This window comes from Rhinolophus sinicus, chromosome 17, assembly GCF_057876585.1.
Source record: "Rhinolophus sinicus isolate RSI-liver-muscle chromosome 17, RSI-T2T, whole genome shotgun sequence".
Classification (NCBI taxonomy): Eukaryota; Metazoa; Chordata; class Mammalia; order Chiroptera; family Rhinolophidae; genus Rhinolophus; species Rhinolophus sinicus.
In genome coordinates, this window is record NC_142517.1 from 30,526,676 (window position 1) to 30,549,065 (window position 22,390).

Consider the following 22,390-nt stretch of genomic DNA (forward strand, 5'->3'; position numbering starts at 1 on the left):
CGCTCTTCCTTTCCCCCAAGACGCCTACTTCCCTGGGCCAATCTAATGTAAGGGAAATCGGGCTACTCTGAGTGTCACATAACCTCCCTCTCTCGTCCATTGCGGCCTCTCAACAACTGGCCTGAAGAACTGATAAAGGACTAGACTTATCTAGGAGCAGCAGGAACAATTGGCCTCACGGGGCTTGGATTAACATGAGTCCAAAACGATAGGGCATTGCAAGCAACTTCTCTATAGGACTGCATTAATGGCATTTGATTTATTTCTAAACAGCGGAAAGTTTGGGCAAGTATGTAAATATATGCAAATCACATAGCTGTGTAACACCTGTGCCACTGTTAATTGTTTCATATATTTCAATGCGACCCTTGGGAAAAACTTAATGTAAACTATTGGTCTAGTGGTATATGGGGATTCATGAACTCCAAGTTCTAAACCCATCTTTTTTTTGAATACCTTGGATAATTTATAAAAAACAGCTTTATTGAGATATAATTTACACACCACACAATTCACCCTTTTAAAGTGCACATTTCAATGGGTTTTAGTGTACTCACAGTTATGCAACTATCACCAGTCAATCTTACACTATTTCCGTCAACCCCAAAAGACACCTTGCACCCTTTACCAGTTATTCCCCCTTCTTCCCCACCTCCACCCCTATTCCAGCCATGTGCAACCACGACTGTACTTTCTGTCTTTGTAGGTTTGCCTATCGTGGATGTGCTATATAGATGGAACACAAAGTATGTGGTCTTCTTTCACTTAGCATAATCTTTTCAGTGTTCATGTTGTAGCCCGTATCAATACGTATTCCTTTTTCCTGTTGAATAATATTGCATTGTTTCATTCCATATCACATTTTATCTATCCATTCATCAGTCAATGGACACTTGGATTGTTTTCCTTTTGGCTGTTCTGAGTAATGCTGCTGTGAACATTTGTGTACAAGTTCTTACATGGACATAGGTTCTCAGTTCTCTTGGATATATATACCTAGGAGTAAAATGGCTGGAGTTTATGGTGACTCTATATTCAACTTTTTGGGGAACTATCAAATTATTTTCCACAGCAACTCAACATTTTACATTCCCACCAGACATATATGATGGTTCTAATTTCTCTACCTCTTCAATTATTGTTACTATATGTTTTTTTTTTATTATTATTATAGCCATTTGGTTGGTGTGATGTGGTATCTTGTGGTTTTGATCTTCATTTCCCTGAAAACTAATGGTAGTAAGCTCATTTTCATGTGTTGATTGGACGTCTGTACATTTTCTTGGGAAAAATTCTATTTCTAAAACAATGTCTAAAATCCCTTGCCCATTTTTAAAATGGGTTATTTGTCTTTCAGTTGTTGAGTTTTTCTTCTTTAGCTTTAAGAACGGGATAATTGGAGAAAGAGAGCTCAGACCTCTGACCCATTCTTGCCCAGAATAGAGCTTCTGCAACACAGAGCTGGGGTGGGTGAGATGCTGGTAGCCTGCATTTCCCAGAAATGTATCATCGCCCTAGCCTGGGATTGAGGTTGGGATGCAGCCCTCTGCTCTTGGTTGCACCTACCTGGAGTAGAATACCGTCATACCCCTCAGGACCGGCAGGGAAGTGAGTCGTGGCTCAAATGCCACAGGCTCCTGCTGTTCTTACAGCAATTTAGTAGCTTGTCTTGAATAAAGGTTTCTTAATTTGTTGTATTGTCTCAGGACAATTTTTAGAGACTAAATGGTTGTTTATAAATTTCAGCAGTTATTGTTATGTTACTAAAGAGTAGCTTCCAGGAGCTCTACACGCTACCACTCTGGAAGTTGAATCCCATGTGGACAATTTTTAATGAAGATTTTGTATCTTGTATACTTGGTGGCAAAAGTTTATGTTGACATAGTAGATATAGAATTAGGAAGGACAGTTTGTACAAAAGTATTTGCAAATTTATAAATATTGGGTTAAGAAAATAGGTTGAAGTTGAGGGCTGGTTGACTTTCAACTTCATATCTAGTCAAATTCTAGAATGCCGATGCATTTGGTTTGATAAACCATTTAATTTATTGTTAATCAATAATTGTGTAGAAATAGTTGAATAATGAGGGCGACAGTGCATTTCATATGAGAGTTTGTTGTCTGTCGCTCTAGTAATCTATGTACAAAGCCATCGCAGCTATTGAAACAGTATTCAAAATGATGCCTATTTTAAAAAGCATCGGAGTAATTCAGAGGGGAAAATCAGGTTAGTAAAACCTCATTAGTTTTATGAATATAAAAAGTTCACAAGCAGAAATGACCATGTACTTCTTAATTTTTGTGTAATTCAAAAGAATCACCATGCCGCAACGTCTGTTAGAAAAACAAGTTTCCCAACTTCCCTGATGCATTTATTTGTAGTTTGAGGGCTAAGATTTACATTTAACAATTCTCCAAATTCCTTATTTGAAGTATGGGCAGAGCTCATATGTGAATGGCCAACCAGATGAATGTCACTTTAGTTGAAATAGATGTAGACTCTCTGCTCATACCTAAAACCCTTCTCTACCCATTTCCCCACACCTCCCACAGCAGACTTATCTGCATCTTTCTTCTTGGATTTAGAATCCTGGTTACTTACAAACAAAAGATCACTTCATCATTTTTGAGAAAACACATACTGCTTAATAATCATGAGAAAATGTTAAAATGTATTCCTTGGAAATTCATCTTTTGTGGCGGTTGACTTGTGTGTATTATTGCCTGAAGTAGCTTATGGGCAAAAATTATTGTATAAGAGCATGCAATCAGATAAAGATGAATATTTAAGCATGAAACTATGCACCTCCCAATATTTCCCTGAATAGTTATCACTGAACTCACAAAGATAAGTACTGAAAGTAATTTGCAAAGTAATGTCCTCTTCTTTTGGCTTGGAAAGTTTCAATAATAAAGTTTGGTTTCTTGGGAGAAATTCGAGATGTCTTAGTTTCCAACATAGGGGCAAATGGAAAAACCCATTCGATTCTTAAAATTTTAATGTAGTTAAATAATAAACGGATAAACTGCATTAAAACTTAGTATTATTTTTCCCCCTATAAAGACAAATTCTGTCCTACTGCTGCTTGACGTGGCAAGCAGTTATTCTGGAAGATGCTTACCTCCAGGTAGGCTGTGTCTCCCTGCGGCCTGAGTGAGCGCCGGTGCCTGGCTCCTCTCCAGTGTTGCGAGCTTCTCCCTGCGCTGGGCGCCTCAGAGCTTCCCAGAGTTGGGTGTTCGGCCCCGCGGTTTGCGCTATTGCCAAAACTCCAGTTGTGACAGACTGATTCTGGTGATTAATTATTGACAAAAGGAAAACACTCCCACGCAAACTTGTGTCCAACCGCACTGCTCCCAGAGACTCCTTCCAGAAGAGAATGCTGGTTGCACCACTCCCCTCCCCCTTTGCTCCCCGGTCCCAACTTCCCACACGCTGCCACTCAGTCCTGGGAGATACGGCTCATCCTCGGAGGAAAGCAGCCCAGCGACTTCTACATTTTTCAATTTGGTTTTCTGTGGCTCTTGAACACTTCTCCCGGGGATCAGCCTCTCAGGAGGGGGCGCTTTCCGGATGCGGGGGAAGCCAGGGCACTGAGAGCAACCGAGGAGGCTAAAGGCGTCGCTGTCACCTCGGGCTGCTGCAGTAAAACCCCAAGCCTTGGCGGGGATGGGGAGGAGGGGATAGGGAGGCGCCCTCCTCCTTCCTCAGGCCGGAGCCGGGACACTATCACAGGGGCCTGTCCTTTGCTGGAGGTGGGGGCGGGGCAGATAAACTGGAGGCACAAGGTGGAAGATCTGGGGCTTTAGCTTAAGCCAGCGTTAACCCGCCCAGGGAAAGCCTGTGCCCGGCGTTGGTCCATCCGCAGACTCCGGCAGGACTGTGGTGCGAAACTCAGCAGCAAGCAGTGCCCTGAGCCCAGGTCTGCCGCCTGGGCAGCAGTCGGCGGGGCAGGTATCAGACTCCCTTTGTTTTTCAAAAACCGAAGAAAGCAAACCCTTTTTAGCGTTGGCAGTACATTCTTGTGCCTTTGAACGTGCAAAACATCTCTCTCCGCTCTGCTCCCTCCATCCTGCCACCTTCCTCCTCCCCGCCCCCCGCCCCTTGGATGGGAGGTTAATCGTTGAAAAGCTGGACTCCGTAAGGCAGACAGATGGAAAGATCGTGCCCCAGGAACTTGTGTGTGCTCACTCACAAGTGAAGAGAATTAATTTGGGCCTGGACTGCAGCAGGAAGGCAAATTGGGGAAAGAGTGCTGGGAGGTGGCTCGGTGATGCAGACACGCGTGTCGCGGGCTCCCGCGGCTCCAGGGCGGGCGTGCTCAGCGCTCACGCTCAATTATCTTACTGAGGAGGTGCGGACCGTGAAGACCATCTATCCTGGAAACCCGCCTCCAGAACACTATTGATCCCCTTTCTACCGAGGGAAGAGTGCTTAGATTTAACGCCGCGGCTGCTGGCTGAGAGCGCAGCGGCCTTTGGAGGCTTTCCACCCTGAATATATCTGTAGCCCAGACTCTTTCTGCCCAAGACCCAGGCGTGTCCAGAGGAGAAACCGTCTTTTGATTCATGAGCATTTGGGCAACATCTGACAGTCGGGCCCCCACTGCCTAAGGAGGAGGCACTGCTCATGCTCGGCCAGGGCTGACTGGGCTGGAGCACGAATTTTGGCTGCGGGCAGGTTTCTGTACATTTTCACAACGTGCTTCAAAAGCAGGTTCCACATTGCTGGTGCTCCATAGAGGGAGACTCGCGTTAGGGGACTGAGGTTTCTCTTGCGGAAAGGAGGGTGTTTCCCAAAGGAAACTGAAGGTGTTTGGGGCCAGGGAAGAGAAACAATAGAACTGAGCGCCCTGGAGGCTGGGTTGGCAGTTTTGCATCCTTATCTTTTCCTTCTCCTGTATGTAAATATTAGCAACCACTGCTAGTATTTAAAATTTTTCTTTAGCACGTTATGATGTTTACATTCCTCATGTCCTGGCTTCTCCTGACACACCTGGTAATGTTGGCAGAGCAAGTATGACTATCCCATTTGGAGAGATGAAGAGATGGAAACCTGGAAAATGACTAGTCCAGGGTAATGAAGCTCATTTTGTTGTATGGCCAATACCATTTATGTTAGTTCGTGGGTCTCATTATTCATCATCTAGTTTTCTCACTGGATCGTGACACCTGCGGCCCCCATCCCCAGGTGACTGTACATTTTGGCAAGTATAGAAACAGAGCTCACTTCTTGCCAAAGGTTTGTGAAATCGATATGAGACCTTGCAATTACTCCAACTGGAGGATGAAAAAAAGTGGCAGAAGAATCCAGGCCATTAAAAATAATGTTCAGTGACACATAAGCAGTATAACCATACACAGACACACATTTATGTATATGTTTGCACCTGCAAATGGAGAATAGATAATTTTTCTATACAAACATAAAACATTCTCAAAACTTAACTACATCACCAAATAAAGATCAACACATTTTAAAAGGCAGAAATCATGAAGACCACATCATCCCTCAAAATGCAATAAGGATAAAATTCCCCCTGATTAATGTACAATTGGAAATGATTTAAATCTAGATTAAAGAGAAGCACAAATGAAAAATTGCAAATTCTTTACTTTTATGCTCCCATAAAATATTATTACTTTACCAGATTAGAACTCTTTATATTACTCAGTAGAATTCTAAAGGTATTTGAAGGGATTATCATATGTTAATGAAGTTTACATATTCCAGTCTTTACTGAGTCACCAACTACCTGTGTAACTTCGGCTAAGCCAGCTAACATCTTCAGAACCATATCATGGTTAAACCAGGTACTTGAATAAATTACTGGAATACATTAATCAACTAAAGGAACCAATTTCACCTTCCTTCAGGCTAGTACAAGGAAAGCCTGTTAGTAATCTTCTATTTACCTTGTTTTCTCAGACTAAGTGGGTAATTCTGTTTTTCTCAGAATAAGTGGGTAATTTTGTAAAATGGAAAATATTTTTCCTGTCCCCGTTGTGTTATTGTCAAGATACACCTGATAGCCTCCATCTTCAGGGAGACAAACTCTTTTGTTTTAGTTTCCCTCTATCAATGTAGAATTTTACTTTCTTCATTAATTAGAATTGTCAAGTTAAAAATAAAACAAACAAACAAACCAGGAAAGTTGTATGGTTTGGATCTTTGAACTCTGTCAAGCTTCAAAATAATAACAATGATGACAAAAATGATGATAATGACTGTCATTTACTAAACTACTGCCACCAGAGGTTTCCATAAATCATCTGTTTTTCTTGCCATGAGTAGAGCTTTTCTGCAAGGTGGGAGCTTTTATCTCATTTTTATGGACAGTAAGCCAAAAACCAGAGAGGATGTAATTCTTTCTAAGGTGACACAACTTGAAGAGTTGGACACCAAAACCTGTCTTTTTATCCTATACTCTGTTGACTCACTTTAAACAATTTCTCCATGACTTCTCATATGTCATATTTCTCATTAAGAGAACAGATATTGGAGCCAACCTCCACATTTAAATCCCGACTTGACCACTTAAATTGTGAACTCAGCTGGTGAGCAAGGAGAGCTTGCTTAAACCTCTCTAAAGCCTTGGTTTCCTCATCTGCTATAAAGGATAGTAACCATATTGAATTGTTTAAGTTAATATACAAAAAGCATGTAGAAGAGTGCCTGGCACTGAGTAAATATCCCATAAGTGTTCGCTACTTTTGTTTTGAGAGTTCAATGAGATTATAATACATGTAAAACAGTGTTAATCTTAAAATAAAAAGCCAAAGTAAGAGGAAATTAAGGACTCATTTGAGATCCAAATTGCACTTCTGGGGAGCACTGATTCAGCCAAAAACCCAAATAGTATTCTGATGATGGAGTGAAGGCAAAGGGGTTTTATGAGAAAATAAATAATTTCCATTAGTGCTAATAAGCTAAATTATGCTTTAGCTATACATGGCTGTTTACTGATTCTAAAGAATGCCTTTAATTTCTAGTCCTTGTAGTCGAGATGTCTGCTTTCCTGTTAGCTCTACAAACAGTTGTTTGGAATACAGTGTTGGTTTGGTCCAGTTCAAAGGTTATTTTGCCCAGTTTAAACATTCCAAGGGTTCAGGGAGGAAGATATGCAAGGCAGTTCCTCTGGCACGGTGGCTCCAACTCCGTTTGGAAATGGCTGCATTTGTATAATTGTTCACAGCAGTTAGCTCAGCGTCTGGCTCTTAGAAAATGCTTTGTACATCTATTTTACTTTTTAAATGTCTTATTTTTATAACATATATAATTTTAACTAGTCTCTCATGAATATGATTAGTCTTTCATTCCATCCATCCTTCCCTTCTTTCCCCCTTCCTCCCGCCCCCTTTTTTTTTCGTGCCAAATAACTATGACTTACTCAATTGTGTTTTTCTATGAACCATTTTTTTTGAGGGTGACCATTGTTTAGCCTAATATTACAGACCAATATAAAACATACTTTAATTCAGTATCACATATTCAGAGACAGAAGTCTTTACTTCCCCCGTCTATTTAAAGACTTTTAATAAAATCATAGTCGATAAAAAATAAAAATGTTCCTGTTTTGAAAGTAGAAATTAGCTTAAAGATAAAATCTTCCAATTTTAAGAGATTGATTGACTAATTGAGTCAATCAATTCGTCCAATTGACTATTGGATAATAATGACAGAACTCTCGTTATCTGAAATACAGATTGGTCTAAAGTTGCTGTATTATTCAGGGTTCTCCAGAAACAGAACCAATTACACACACACACACACACACACACACACACACACACACTCACACTGGAGGTTCCAAGAAAAGTACACATTTCAAGAGATGTTATCTATGTATTACTTTTCAAAGTTGAATTACGGTAGCAAAGTGTAGTATGACGTTCGCTCAAAAGCTGGCATTAATCAAATGAATGCTAGTGTTATTTATTGTTTTACAATTTTAATACAGTTTTTTTCTTTCTTAAAATGTGTATACATTTTGTGGGGCACTCTCTGTATATGGAGAGAGAGAGAGAGAGAGAGAGAGAGAGAGAGAGAGAGAGAGAGAGAGAGAAGGAGAAGGGAAGAAAGAATTGGCTCACTCAAAAATGTATAGTTGACAAGCTGGAGACTCAGGAGAGCGATGGTGTGAATTGCAGTCCAAAAGCTGGCAGACTTGAGACTCAAAAAGAATTAACTTTTGAGTTGTAGTCTGAAGGCAGGAAAAGACTGACATCCAAGTCAACAGTCGTGCAGGAGGAGTTACTTCTTATTCAGTCTTTCTGTTCTACTTAAGTCTTCAACTGATTGGGCAAGGCCCACCCACATTAGGGAGAGCAATCTGCTTTACTCAGTGTATAGATTCTAATGTTAATTTCATCCAGAAACACCCTCACAGACACTCTCATAATAATGTTTGAACAAATTTCTGGGTACTCTGTGGCCCAGTTGAACTGATAAATAAAATTATCACTATGGCCAAATATTTTGAATGAATCACCCATTTTAGTTTGGATTATGACATGTAATTGCATCTCTGCCCAGAACAAACTTACTTGGTCTGTCTTTGCTAAGGAATTCATTGCTTCTTTTAAGGCTTTTGATTACCCATAATCTTCTGACTTCTATTCTTATTCTTAATTAGTTGGAGTAAAGCTCTTTAGCTATAATGAATAGCTGCATGGTGAGAAAAGGAGGACTTCAGCCCCATTATTGCCTGTTCCCCACTGAGTGAGGTGTCACCCATCTTCAACAAAACAGCTTTCACTCCTATGTACTATGACAATCCATAGTTGCTCTAGTGTTCTGGCATTCTACTGTGGAGCATTCAGCATTCATTGTAAAGGTATTATTTTAATTACTGTCAAATTAAACTTTTGGGTCAGGGTTGCTATTAAGGATAAAAGTGAAAATCCCAGAGTGAAAATAAGTAATAAAAAAATAAGGCAACAAGAAAATTCAGACATCAAGAGTAAACAACAGGAAAAGAAACTCATGGAAACACATGGCAACAAGAAATGAAGCCATGGTCCTTTTGGGGGAGCCTGCCCCAGTCTTTAATATCTGATCTAGTGACCTGTATTTGAAACTGACATGACAATTTTATGGGAAACATCAGGGGAAATAGGTGAAATGTGTCACAAACCATGTAATAATCACCAAAGACATTCTTATCAGTAGGACTAGAATTTTAATAATCAAGCGAGTCACAACATGTCATTGCCTGTGTAAATTAAAACAGAATCTCACCACAAATCGTGACCAAAAGTTTATGTTGATCTCTATCTTTTTATTTCTTTAAATGACTGTCATACTTTCCTACCTATTAATTTTTAAAACAGCATTATTGAGATATTCACATACCATACAATTCACTCATTTATAAGACATAGTTCGGTCATTTTTAGTGTGTTTACAGAGTTGTGTAAATATCTTCACTGTCTAATTCCAGAATATTTTCATGACCCCAAAAAGAAATCCCGTATTTATAAGCAGCCCGTTCCCATTTCTTCACCCCCACCTCCCGGCCTAGACAACCACTTATCAACTTTCTGTCTCTATAGATTTGCCTATTCTGGACATTTCATATAAATGGAGTGATGTGGTCTTTGTGACTGGTTTATTTAGCATAACATTGTCAAGGTTTATTCATGTACTATGTATCAGTTATTCATTAGTTTTAATTGTTGAATGATATCTTATTGTGTGGCTATACCTCATTTTATTTTTTCATTCATCATTTGATGGTCATTCATGTCTTTACCACTTTGGGGCTATTATAAAAGTGCTGCTATAAACATTTGTGTACATCTTTTTGTGTGGACATGTTCACATTTCTCTTGGGTACATATCTAGGAGTGGAATGACTGGTCATATGATAACTCTTTTTATAACTTTCTTGAGTATTGCCAAACTATTTTCCAAAGTGGGTGCACTATTTTACATTCACGCCAGTAATATATAAGGGTTCCAATTTCTTTATATCTTGGCCAACTCTTGTTATTGTTTGTCTTTGTGATTTTAGTCGTTCTGGTGAATGTGAAGTGGTATTTCACTGGTTTTGATTTGCATTTTCCTAATGAATAAATATATTGAGCATTTTCTCCTGTGTTTGTTGGTTATTTGTATATATTTGAAGAAATGTCTATTCAATTTCTTTGCCCATATTTTAATTGGGTAATTTACTCATAAGCAGGTCTTTTTAATTGTTGAGTTGTAAGAGTTCTTTATATATTCTGGATATAAGTTCCTTCTCAGAAATAGTTTGTAAACATTTTCTCCCATTCCTATGGGAACTTCATTGATGGAGTTCTTTGAAACATGAAAGTTTTAAATAAATTTTGATCAAGTCTAACTTATCTCTTTTCTCTTTGGTCTCTTGTTCTTTTCTTATATGTAGGAAACCATTGTCATGAAGAGTCACTCTTCTATGTTATTCTAAGAGTTTTAGGTTTTACATTTAGGTGTATGATCCATTTTGCGTTAATTTTTATTTGCGGTATGAGGCAGGTATCCAAATTCATTCTTTTGCATGTCAGTATCATGTTGTCCCAGGACCATTTGCTGAAAAGACTATTTTTTTTCCCTTTTGAATTGTCTTAGCATCCTTTCCAACATCAACTTACCATTGTTATGGACTGAATGTTTTTGTCCCCCGAAAATTCATATAGTGCAATCTAATCCCTATTGTGATGGATACCAGTGGTGTTTGGGAATGGGGCTTTCGAGAGGTAATTAGGTCAAGAGGGTGGGGCCCTTATAAATGGAATTAATGCCCTTATAAGAAGAGGCCAAGAGCTAGACCTCTCACTTTTATCATATGAGGATGCGACAAGTCCACAGTCTGCAACCTGGAAGAGGGCTCTCACCAGAACCTGACCATACTGGTACCCTGATTTTGGCCTTTCAGCCTCCAGAACTGTGAGAAATAAGTTTCTGTTGCTTATAAGCCATCTGGTATATGGTATTTTGTTATAGCAGCCCAAGCTGACAACCGTAAATGTAGGGCATTATTTGTGGACACTCAATTCTATTCCACTGATCAGTAAACCTATCCGTAGGCCATACCATACTGTTTTGATTACTGTAGCTTTACAGTAGTAATAAGTTTTGTAGTAATAAGGTTTGAAATTCGGGCATGTTGGTTTTCCAATTTTGTCCTTTTCTTTTAAGAGTGTTTTGAATATTCTGGAACCTTTGCATTCTCATATGAATTTTAGAACCAGCTTGTCAATTTCTGTGAAAAAGGCAGCTAAAATTTTGATAAGGATTTTTATCCCTTTCTACAGATTGAATCTGTAGATCAATTTGGGGAGTATGTCATCTTAACAATATTAAGTCTTCTGATCCAAGAACATGGAACATATTTCCATTTATTTAGATCTTCTTTAATTTTTTTTCAACAGTGGTTTGTAGTTTTCAGTTAAACTCCTGTTCTAAACTCTAAATAGGAATGAAGCTTAGTGATGTCCAGGAACTGTGTCTTTTTTTTATAACTTTTATTTATTTAAGTGTGTTTTTCCAGGACCCATCAGTTCCAAGTCAAGTAGTAGTTGTTTCAATCTAGTTGTGGAGGGCGTGGCTCACAGTGGCCCATGTGGGGATTGAACCGGCAACCTTGCTGTTAAGAACACCACACTCTAACCAACCGAGCTAACTGGCTGCCCCAGGAACTGTGTCTTGATCAACCCTGCATCCCTACCACCTGGCTTAGTGCCTTGAATTGTGGTTGGCAATCCCTGTGATTATTGAAGTGAGTTGAGAAAATACATTTTACATCTATAGAAAGCTCACGATATTATTTCCTTTTAAGTACAGCATCCCATTAAGGAAACAGAAGAGGAATTAACCCCATTTAATGAGAAAGTTAACTTATGGATAATATATTAAGGTGAAGAAGGTTAATTGGCATGTCCAAAGATACTCAGTCCATGTCAAATGTAAAATTAGAGCACATTTCAGCATTTCCTTCTAGTATTGTATTAATTCTAAAAGCCTTTAAACCAAGAAGCACATGGAGAAAATCAGGAGGAAAAAAGGGGGGTGAGGTGGCACTATGTGAGTTTTATTGAATGACATTGAAAATGTATATTGTCATATCATCCAGCTCCTTCAGAGCTAAAAGAAGGGTTTCACTCAGTCGATGTATTTCTTTCTTGACTAATTTAGCCAAGAATTTGGAAAGTGGCTTTGAGTTATCTCCATGCCACATTTCAGTGTCTCATTCATATGAGGATACAAGAATTTCGACTTAATGAAAGTTAAGGTCTGACTCCCAGGAATGAAATTAAAGATGCAGCAAACGTTCTAAACTCTCTTTTCTACTTATGCTTCCAAGGTAGGATCTTTTCTAAGAGTTGACCTCCTAGATTCTTGTCTCTGCTTCAGGCTTTAGAATTGAGCATCTTGTTAAGCATTTGGTTGAGCGTCCAATAGAGAAGCTTGTGATGGGGTGAAACAGGTGCTAAGCTACTGCGATGGAGAGGAGAGCAGGGAGTGGGTGTCTAGCTTGTACTGAGAACACTGACCAACCAGAAGACATTGTCGAGGGGGGCAGCCCTGTGGACAAGAGGAGAGTGCTCGACCGGGGCGGGTGTTATTGAGCACACCGCTTTCATTAGAAAGGGGACAGGAGGACTGCTGAGAATTTCCTGATGATGGAAAACAGGAGGTTCATGAAGAGAAATAAGCGCCTGTCATGTAGGGTATTATCACACATTGTGGCCTAGGCGGAACCTCTGTGATTGACTGATGACCTTCAGGTTTGAACTGGATGCATGATGATGGCTGCCTGGGCCCACGGTGAAGAAATCTTCCTTTATAAATGGTTAAAAAAGAAATGACCTAATACTCTGGAAGTATTTCCCTAGGAGACCAGGTTAAAATCTGTGGTAATAGAATATTTTCTCTGTGTCGGGAAACAAAAGTAGAGGGTCAGGGGAGCTTCTGAAATGGGAGTGAAACACAAAAGAACTTGCAAATGAAGGTCTGAGTTGAACGGCTGTTAGCCACATATTTATTATTTTATCAATTGTGTGAGAGTCAAAACAATGAATATAAAGGAAAGATAAGCATTTAGTGGAAGCCATGAAATGGACCCTTGGCATATGTGAGTGTAACATTTGTAATTCCACTATATTCAAATCATTCTAGAGGTCGATGATATTTGTAATTTTGCTGAGCCACAAGCTTGATTTCTGATTTAAGGTTAGTGTGAGAGAGCAAGCTGCTTATTAGGAAGTGACCTAACTAGTGAATGAGAGATTATCTTTAAAAAGTTGTTTGGTTTTCTTTTGGTTTTTGGTTTTAATTTGCTAGCAACTCTGGTAAAAATAGTAGGTAACATGAATGTTTACGGTAAAATATTTGAAGTACTTGGGTTTTATTTCATGCTAACCTTGTCTTCCATTAGCATAGATAATGGAGTTTATTTGGAGGAGATAAAGCAGTCCGACATTTCTATTTAGGAGTATCTTACAGAGGACAAATAGTAGGAAGACGAAGACTTTTGTCAGGAAGCTGAATTTCCGTAGTAAATATCCAAGCCTAATTCAGGAAAAAATTAAGTAAAAAATGGAAGACTTTAATTTTTCATCTTTGTTTCAAGTAGGCTCATAGTTTCTTAAAAAGAAAATAATCAGATTAGTGTGGTTGCTAAGGAAAGTTGAGATACAATTTTGAGTAATAGGTTACCTAGGTATTTTCCTCAAAATGTTGTGTGAACAATATATGATCAGTTCCAGTTCCAGTAAGGCTGACGTTGTTTTTACTGTGGTGGCTTTGGGATACAACCCAGTTTTGAGAAGAACATAGTCAGAAGTTTCTTTGGGATGTCTCTGGAAACTGCAAATCCAAACTTAAGTCTTTCTGAAGATGTGTCAGGTCCAAGGAGAGCATTTAGCAACACAGGACCTGATGTTAAGGAACAAATAACAGAACTGAACGTGGATCTGTGGCGGGAGCTGAGAGTGGCTCTGAAGCTGTGCAGAGTCTTGGAGGACAGATTTTTGTTCTTTGATGTTTATAAGCAGGACAAGTCGTTTCAGTCAGCGGTAGATCAACATTTGTGCCCTCCCTTTTGAGGCGTTTGGCTCTCAGTCTGTCTCTAAGTTTAGAAACTGCAGAGGCAAGAAGATACTGTCGTTTTCCCCATCAGTGTCCCCCTACCCCCACCTCACTGCAGGCATTTGAGGATGAACAAATAAATAAGTGGTAAGCCCCCCTTTTGATTTTGAAATCAATAATAACAAAGGAAGGAGCAATTAAGAAGTAGATCAATAGCTGAAGCAAAACGAGTACTCGTAATTTTCCCTTACTTTTGAAAAATGTCTTAAGACACTGTGTTTTTTTCCTTTTCTACTTTAGGGTTTTATTCTTTATACTGAAACAATGTAATAGTTTGAGTTCACTATATCTCAGTGATGGCAGGTTTTATTTGCCCCAAATCTTCTATACTGGGATTTTTCCTTCATTGTGCCTTTCATTTGTTTATTTTTTAATTCAGTGATTGGCATTATAAGTGGTCAGACATTCCTAGATACATACCCTCTTGTAGTGTGTACTCCTCTGGGTCTGCAAAAATCTGCTTTCCACGAATCCATCTTAAAGTTATCTTTCATGGAAGCTCAGAACGAGGTTTCTCACCTCACCAAATTTCAAGACAATTTTAGTAGTAATTATTACAAACTTAAGCTTTAAACAAGACTGGAGCTCATTAAAAAAAAGCTGAGGCATTCTTAAGGGAGAACTATAAAATTTTCCCATCTAGGACTATAAAATTGAAGACTTCAATTCTACGTCACGGCCACTAGGGGAGAGCGGGAGGGAGGAAAATCCATTCACACAGCTGAAGGAAAAGACAGGTCAGGAAGCTGCCTCCAGGCCTAGGAGAATCCGAACACCCTCTGGCTTCTCTTGGCACATGCCAGTGCCCTGTTCCCTCCCTCAGAATTGCTGTGTGTGTGACCTAAGCTGACTTATTGAGCACAGATAAGTAAGTTATTTGGCAGGTGAATGAAACATGGCAAACCGTAGTTAGAGGTGGTTGAGTGGTATCTAGTCCCCCACTGTCGCTGCCAGGACATAGTGAAAGCAAGCTGTGGACACAGTCTGCTGCGTGTGCAAACACTTATTAAAGTGTTTTTAAAAAATGATTTCTTGCTTCTCTATTCAGTTAAATCTATTTTCCCCCTACCCCCACCCTCTTCCCCTTTGGCAACCATCAACTTGTTCTCTATATCTGTGGGTCTGTTTCTGTTTTGTTTTGTTTATTCATTTGTTTTTTTAATATTCTACATGCACGTGAAATCATACAGTATTTGTCCTTCTTTGTCTGACTTACTTCACTTCGCATATTACTCTCTAGGTTCATTCATATTGTCACAAATGGCAAGATTTCATTTTTTTTTAATTGCTGAGTCATATTCTATTGTATATATGTACCATCTCTTCTTTATCCATTCATCAATGGATGGACACATAGGTTGCTTCCATATCTTGGCTATTGTAAATAATGCTGCATGAACATATGGGTGTATATATCTTTTCAAATTAGTGTTTTTGTTTTCTTCAGGTAAATACCGAGAAGTGGAACTGCTGGGTTGTATAGATGTTCTATTTTTACTTTATACTTAATTTAATGTTTCATATTTGCCTCTAAGGCTTACTATACTTTAAGTGTCCTCTGACTACTTTGAAGTGTCCCTTTGGTATCACTAGCAAGTATTTTAGGTATAAAATATAGTTCCTACTGATCTGAAGCCAGAACTCATGTCTTTGCAGCCTTAGGGGACCCTCAGTAATAGAACAAGTCATTTAGATTATTCTGGAAAGTTACAAAATGTTATTACAGCTATGAATACCTATGATGTTCTCATTCATTTACCCGATGAACATTTACTGAGCATCTGTGTTCAGCTGTGTCCACTCTGGCATTCAGTGGTGATAAACACAGGCTGACTTCCCCTGTTTCCAGAGCTTTTATTTTTGTTAGGGTAAATTAGTTGAGCAGTCTTGATTCCCTTTCAAGTCTGTGTTAGATACCATAGTGCGAAGGATTTGTTTTAATCAACAATCACTTCATGTGAAGAATAGGTCGGGGAGCCAGGTAAAGTTACTCAGAATGAGAAGTCCTGAAGATCTCTTGTCTTTTTGAAGAGTGTCATTATTTACATCTCCTAAGAATATTGTAGGAAAGATTCTTGCAAAAGAGGCTCACGGCAAGTTAAACCAAAAGATTTCTAAGGTCCCTTTCATATCTAGAATTTGGTGAATTGGTAGCAAACCAAAGTGTGTGGGGGGGGGGCGGGAATCTCTCCAAAACGAGCCCAGAGAAAACACAAAAACCATGTGCCTCGGTAGTGAGATCTAATGAGCAGGCAGGCATGGATTATGTCTATTATAGTATTGACCTTTGCTCATCCTTTATCATTTTTTGTGCAGAGAAAGTCTGGAGACTGACAGAAAAGCATTTTGGAGCGTTTATTGATCTCTGCTTCTCACTGTGACCGGAACGAGAGACTTGTTAAACTAAATGAGCTCAACTGAGACTCTGGCTGTCGTCGTTCACACGTAGACTGCACATTAGCTTGTGGGTCTGCAGGGTTTTTTTCTGACCAGGCATAAACGTTGCCCATGGACAGTTTTGAACTGCGCTTGCTGGTACTTATAAAAAAAAGTGTGCCCTTTTAGTTTTAGCGAAATATAGCAACTTTTGTTGTTTGTATTTCAGAAGTAAATATCTTTAGAATTTATTTTGCCAAGTTTTTTTCTACTTCACGTCTGGTTGTATCGCCTCCTTGTCAATAAATAAAATTGTAACTTCCTGCTTTGTTGAGTGGACAGTGTTAATTTCACTTCAGTGTCCTTTGTGGTTGGAGATGTTTAAGCAGAGGTTTGGTAGGGACTAATGTGACAGGACAGCGGTGCTCAAGGTGTGATCTTTACAGCAGCAGCGTTAGCCTCACCTGGGGACTTTTTAGAACTGCCCCTGCTCCAGGTGGTTCTGATGCATGCTGACGTTTGAGAGGCCTGTAGGAATATGAGCCTTAGATGAGTAATTCTTTAGGAGGAGGAAGTGGAAGAAGAGTATCAGAAACAGGTTTCTTCTTTTCTCAAGCTCACGCTTTCTTTCCTACCTGCCTGCTTCTCCTCTCGTTACTGTGCAGCAAACCATCACTCCGAGTCTGACACATTCTTTGGAGGTACTGAGGTGAACCAAGGGACTAGATGAGTGAAATTTCCTGAGATGGTCACTCATGATGGAGTCATGTCCCGACCTTGGGACCTTTGGAGGATACTGGTTAATAAATATTTGTAAAATTCTATTGCCCTTGCATCTACCCTAGATATACTGGTAGCCCCGATTTCTCTTATGAGTTAGACAGAAATAGAATCTTGGACTAGCCTTTGGTCATGGACCTTGCCCAGGAAACTTGAAAGTATTCCTACTCGTTTCTGAAATAAAGGTTTTAATCCTATTGTATGATGCCTTGCACTTTGGGTTTCTCAAAGGTAAGCCACTCATTGACTGGCATTGAGAGGAGACAGTGCAGCGGTTGGGATACTCACGTGGGCACAGAGATGGCTCTGCCATGTGCTACGTGTGTGACCTTGGGAAAATTCTTCTACTCCTCTTGGTCAATTGTTTTATTTGTAAAATTGAGCTAGTCATACTGTCTCCCTTTCACTAAGTTTTAAGCATTTAATGAGGTAATACATGTTAAATTCCTGACACTTTATAAACGCCCAGTGAATGTTAGGTATTACTATTATGACTGTTGTGTAATGAGAAAATTAACTCAAACTGTGAAGATAACTAATTGGAACAATAAATAAGAATGGGAAATGTACATAATCTGTCAGGATAGAGTAAAGAAGCTACGGTGTCAGACATACATAGGTCTGATTTCTTGGTATGTATCTTATGGCAAGTAATTTAGCTGCTCCTCAGCCTTGATTTTCTTATCTGTGAAATGGGGATAATGCTATCAACTTTGTTGGGCTGCTGTGAGCTGAAACAAGAACATTTTGGAGGAGGGTGGTATACTCAATACAAAGGCTATTATCCTTTTTATTGTTGCTTGCTTTTCTTGAACTAAATTTTAAAGAGCAGCTTCCTTTCTCTGGAAATCTAGGGTTCTGAATTAGAGAAAATCTATATATGCTGTGGAATGGGCCGTATGCTGATTTGCTATTAGAATATGACTCATTATTTCTAAACTTAATGTTGCTTTATTTGTATGCTATTTGTTTTTCTCAGAAATCCCTATGTTCAGATCCAATCATAAACTTTGGATAATAAAAGAAAACAACCTCAGTTATGTGCATTTTTTTGGAGCCAGCACAAGTCACTCATGTCAGGCTGTCAACCAAGTAGTGACGTAAAGAGGACTAACTTTTTGGTAAGCAGCTGTGGCATTTTCCATTTGTACAAAGCTCTTCTATTTATAAAAGTTTTTCTACATTGTATTACCCTTTTTATTGAGGTACAATTTTGCTAAACAAAAACCTTCAACACTGAAAGTTGATTTGAAAGAAAGGGTTTATTGAGCCATATGCTAGCCAGAAAGAGAACCGGGTCCTGGGGCATACAGTCTAAATCACAGCAGCAGGGCTATTTGGAGAAGACAAACTGGTCTGCTATCCTGGGGTTGACAGAGCTCTTTTACACAGTGAGTATGGGGAAGAAAAATGTAAGTTATTTTGAAAGAATTTAAAAATTCTTTTTATTGGTTATAGATAAGGGGGGAGGTAGGAAAAAATGAAGCAGAGAAAGCTCTGGGATAGGTGTATAATCTGTAAGGAAGAAGTATTTGATGATTCTGGATTGCTTGTGGGGTAGGCAACAGTCCAGAAAGTTCATGTATAAGCAAGATGCGGTGGCATCTTGTGGTAGGCTATTCGTTCAAGATAACATCTGAAATAGCTGCCTGGAAGTTGATTCAAAGTTTCAACATACATTCAGGAATGTGAGCAGTCTTTTTTTTGGTTTCGGCTGGTGGCTCTGTTAACTGATTAATTTACCTTGTTTCTTCCTCCCACCCGCTAGCCTGCTATAATTTAATTCAGGACATATCAGAATTTTTCTCTTGTCAATTTACATATAGGGAAAGGTGTAGACATTCAGTGTGCATTCCATTATTCCTGACAAATGCACACGCTTCTCTCGAGGTATAGAACATTTCTATCCCTCAGAAAGTTTCCTCATTTCCCTTCTTAGTCAGTTTGTCCCACCTCAGCCCCATGCAAATACTGCCTGATTTCTATCGTCATTGGTTGGCTTTTCTTGCTAGAAAAGGTTATATAAATTGAATCATGCAGTCTTTTGTGTCTTGCTTTTTCCTTAGTATAATGCTTTGGGGACTCATCTGTGTTGTTGCATGTATGAGTAATTTGTTCCTTTTTGTTGCTGAGTAATATTTTATTGTATGGATATAGCACGGTTTGTTTATCTATTTTCCTGTTGAGAGACACCTGGGCTGTTTCCATTACTTCTTTTGATCATCAGTGTAATGATGTGGGGTAGGCAGAAGGTTCTACTACCTCTAATTTCCACATTAGGAAGCTTGGGCTCAGAGAATTGAGGCAACTCCGTTCCCACTCCTTGCAAATGCTGAATGCAGAAGGAGGATTGAGTCGTCTGTTTCGAGCCTCTGCTTTCCTCCCATTTCCCAAGGCCGGTTCACGTCTGGCCTTTACTAGATGTTCTGTCCTGTCGACCCCAGGATTCAATCTGACTGCCTCACCTTTGATTCAGAAAGACTCAGAACATCAAAATTCAGGAAATCAGCCCTACTCTGGGATAGACCTTAGCAAAGCCTTAGTTCTCAGGTGGAGTGAATGTATTTCTGAGGGTCGCCCTCGGGTTGAACCAGAGCAGGGGGTCTGGATGACATTGGGTTCGATTACAATCTCCAGATGTTCTGAAGACACTCCAGGAGAGCAGCTGTGTCTTCCATGGTGCAAAGGGGAAATAGGATGGACATGTAGTAGATAGGACAAGCCTCTGCTGAAATCTAGCTCTGCCACATGTTAGCTGTGGGAGCTTGGGAAACTCAGCCTCTGAGTGCTTCCCTCCCAGGTCCTGGCGAAAAAGTTCCTGACCCAGAAGTTGCCCTTCTGTGCTCTATTAAGGGTGGGCTTAAGGGAGCATTACAATGTGCCATTGACCTTGTTGTGGGATTTCCATTGTATGGAAGTGCTAATCCTTCCTTTATCTCTGAAGACACTAATTCATTATTTATAGACACTGAATAGAGACAAAAAAGTTTACTTGTCAGTAAAGTCCTCACAGATATAAAGCAACAGAAGGGGTGCAGAGAGATTTGTTTGCTGTAAGAGAGCTGGGAAAATGAATACAGCTAAAGGTGTCCTTTGAAGACACTTTTCTTGTCCCTTCTCAAGAAAAATGCAAACATCTTCAAGAGGATACCCCCTGTTCAGGATGCTGATTAGGTGGCATGATTAAATAAGACCTGTAGGAAAAACAAAAAGAGAAAGCTTTTGACTGTCAGGCTTCCATCACCCTATTTCTACCCTGTTATAGATTTAGTAACGTCTCTGGGTCTCAGTTTCTCCACCTGTAACCCTCTTCATCACACACCTCAGGATTTGATGTGAAATTTGATGAGTTCAGTTGTCCAGTAATTTATGTGGATGCAAAGATTTTGGTTAAAAAAATATATTTCTGTGTATACTGTGTAATTAGAGGTTAAGTAGGCGTCCAAGAAAACCTTACAATCCATGACAAGATTGATATGCGGATGACTTAATAGTAGGAACATTAAACTCGGGTCATAGCAAAAATTGGGAGGAGTTTAGAACAACTTAGGGTTGGATGATTAGCTTGGTTAGTAAGAGCATCTAAAGGAAATTTCAGAGTTCATGACATTACTGAGCTTTTTGAACCAAGACCGAATAAAGATGATCTCAAGTGATTCAATGAGTCCTTTCCACTCTGTAGAACTGCCCTGCTTCATAGCATTTACCTTTAATGTTCTCCTCACTATTCCTAAGGAAAGGACATGTTTCTAAAGAGTCAGCGCTTGTGCTTGGAGGGGAAAAGCAATCCGAGTGGTCCAGAAATCAGAGTGCTCGCAAAGTATTTATGCAGGAAACTAAACGATATGCTTCCTTTATGGCTTTCCACAACCAGACTTTAAACAGGCCCATTCTGCTGGCTCAGCTTATTACTGTAACGGATCCTTTGTATGTGGGAGGAAGAATGAATATGCCTATAAACGTAAGGTGCCTTTTTTAATGAAGAGGAAAGAGATGACCATAACACAAAGGTGTGAAAGGTAAAAGGAGTGACTGGAGGACAGAGGAAAAGGCATCCCTTGAAGTGGGTGCTTATGAGGCAGTTCTTTGGTTTGGGCTTTTTGTTGGAGAACATTTTCTTTCAGAACTTACATTATTTTATGTATTACTCTCAAGTGTATTGCATAATTTTCATATTTATTTATACGTCTGGCTGCCTTCCAGGCATAAGGAAAAAGACACTTTGAATTCTAGATGACAATAGAACATACAGTTTTAGCCACTTATTTGAAAGTTAACATTTATTGAGTGTTTATGTGCCAGGCACTGAAATCCTCACTTTTTTATATATTAGTTTATGTGATTCTCATAACTATCATATGAGGAAAGTATAATTATTTTTTTATGATTATCCCCATGGTACAAGTGAGAAAATTGAAGGCAAGACTTAGTTCCAACTTTAGCCAATTGATAAATGGCAGATGTTAAAGCCAGAGTGTGTAGCTACTGCTTTGTGCTGTAGTGACTTCCTAACGGTGGAAGTCTTATTTCTTCCCTCTTGGTAACTTTAGCACCCACCTCGGTGTCTGCAATATAATGTTTGTTCAATGATTTACAGAAAACCTAAATATTTTTAAAGTGACTTTTGCAAAACTGCTGGTGTCCTTAGATCTTTTTCCTCATCATGCCTATAATCAAGAGGTGGAGATCATTAAAGGAAAATGTGGAATCCCTTTGGAAATGTTAGCTTTGAAGCATCAATTAGACACCCAAATGAGGACGTTGGTTAAATAATCGTATGTATGGGGCCAGAGCTTAGGGGAGAAGTCAGGGCTGGAGATAAAAATATGGTCGTCATGAGTGAGTAGATAGCATTTAAAACCCTGGGCCTAGAGGAGATCTGTGGTGGGGGTGGGGGCTGAGGTCGGAGCCAGGGCTGGAAGGAAGGAGGGCTGAAGACTTGTTGGGCTTCTGTAAATAGCAGCTGGGTATAAAAGAAGAAAAAATGAATTGGAATAGGAACACTAGGGAAACCATGGGTGCTAAGAGGAAAACTGATTCAGGAAGATGAATGTGGACAGTTGGGTCAAAATGCAGTGAGAAGTCAGGTTGAACGAGAACAAAGAAATGACCATTGGGTTT

The 22,390-nt window shown here is 39.5% G+C and overlaps 2 protein-coding genes across 4 annotated transcripts in view; one reads left to right on the top strand and one right to left on the bottom strand.

Annotated features, from left to right (window-relative positions):
• Positions 1 to 4,059, bottom strand: part of SPTSSB (serine palmitoyltransferase small subunit B) — a 29,207-nt gene extending 25,148 nt beyond the window's left edge. Inside the window, exon 1 of one of the 3 annotated variants that reach the window (XM_019731918.3) lies at positions 3,123 to 4,059. The gene's annotated coding sequence lies outside the window, so the exon portion shown is untranslated. The remainder of the gene's footprint in view (positions 1 to 3,122) is intronic. The other 2 variants (XM_019731920.3, XM_019731917.3) reach the window with 2 other exon arrangements.
• The window catches only part of OTOL1 (otolin 1), a 134,531-nt gene that overhangs the window by 33,015 nt on the left and 79,126 nt on the right, over positions 1 to 22,390 (top strand). The gene's annotated exons all lie outside the window — the stretch shown is intronic.